We start from the raw sequence: 1032 nt of genomic DNA on the forward strand, positions 1-1032 counted from the left end.
CTGCAGGCAGTGGCTCTGCAGCAGTCTTGCTAAGGTGAAAGTGGGAGAGACTGGGATCACTTCCCAACCCACAAGCATCCCCACCCACATATCAGTGCCACAGTCCCAACACTACCCGTGTCATAAGCGTAGTAGATTCAGCAAAACAGTCATCAGTTCTTAGTACTTATTGTAGTTCTACAGAAGCTGTAGGCATAGTTGTATATTTGTACACATTTCAGGAATGCTGTAGTAAATATACCCCTGAAGTTATGTTAAAAAGTATTAATGGACTTACGTGTTTCTCAGTTTGAGAAACACTGATAAAGGCTATTCTGCTTCCTTAAATGTATCACAGTGTCACTCTTCTAGAGAGCATATGTAGTCTAATAATGTTAGAATGGAAGAGATAAAAGCTCCTGGATCCCAGGGGCGCCTGGGTGGCACAGCGGTTAAGCGTCTGCCTTCGGCTGAGGGCGTGATCCCGGTGTTATGGGATTGAGCCCCACATCAGGCTCCTCCGCTATGAGCCTGCTTCTTCCTCTCCCACTCTCCCTGCTTGTGTTCCCTCTCTCGCTGGCTGTCTCTATCTCTGTCAAATAAATAAATAAAATCTTNAAGCCCACAACTAGCTGCAACCAGATCGAGAGGGATCTGGGTCTCACCTTTTCACTGTAGCTTCATTTGGGGTTAATTGATAGAAAAACAGTAGTACCAAAAGATGTAAATAGATAATAAAGCTGTACAGAGTTTCTAACTTGTACCTACAGGATGAATTTTAAAACAGTAGCATTTCTTTACACCTTACCTTTCACTAACTCAAAAGTGAGAAAGGGGCAATTTTGTTCCAAAAATATGTTATATGAGGGTATGGACAAATTAAGAGGACACTCCCACATTTCTGTTCGACATGGCCTTCAAGGACTAAAACATCCAATACAGTCTGACATCAGCTTCTTAACATAGTCAACATGGTTCAGCAGAGCTCGTTCAACATTTTGCTACCTCCAACTGCTCATACATGCTGTGCTGGAATTAAATAGCTACTTAACA

The 1032-nt window shown here is 42.7% G+C and overlaps 1 protein-coding gene across 2 annotated transcripts in view; it reads left to right on the forward strand.

Annotated features, from left to right (window-relative positions):
• The window catches only part of NIP7 (nucleolar pre-rRNA processing protein NIP7), a 62395-nt gene that overhangs the window by 9776 nt on the left and 51587 nt on the right, over positions 1-1032 (forward strand). The window lies entirely within an intron of this gene.

Source organism: Ailuropoda melanoleuca, chromosome 12, assembly GCF_002007445.2.
Source record: "Ailuropoda melanoleuca isolate Jingjing chromosome 12, ASM200744v2, whole genome shotgun sequence".
Taxonomy (NCBI): Eukaryota; Metazoa; Chordata; class Mammalia; order Carnivora; family Ursidae; genus Ailuropoda; species Ailuropoda melanoleuca.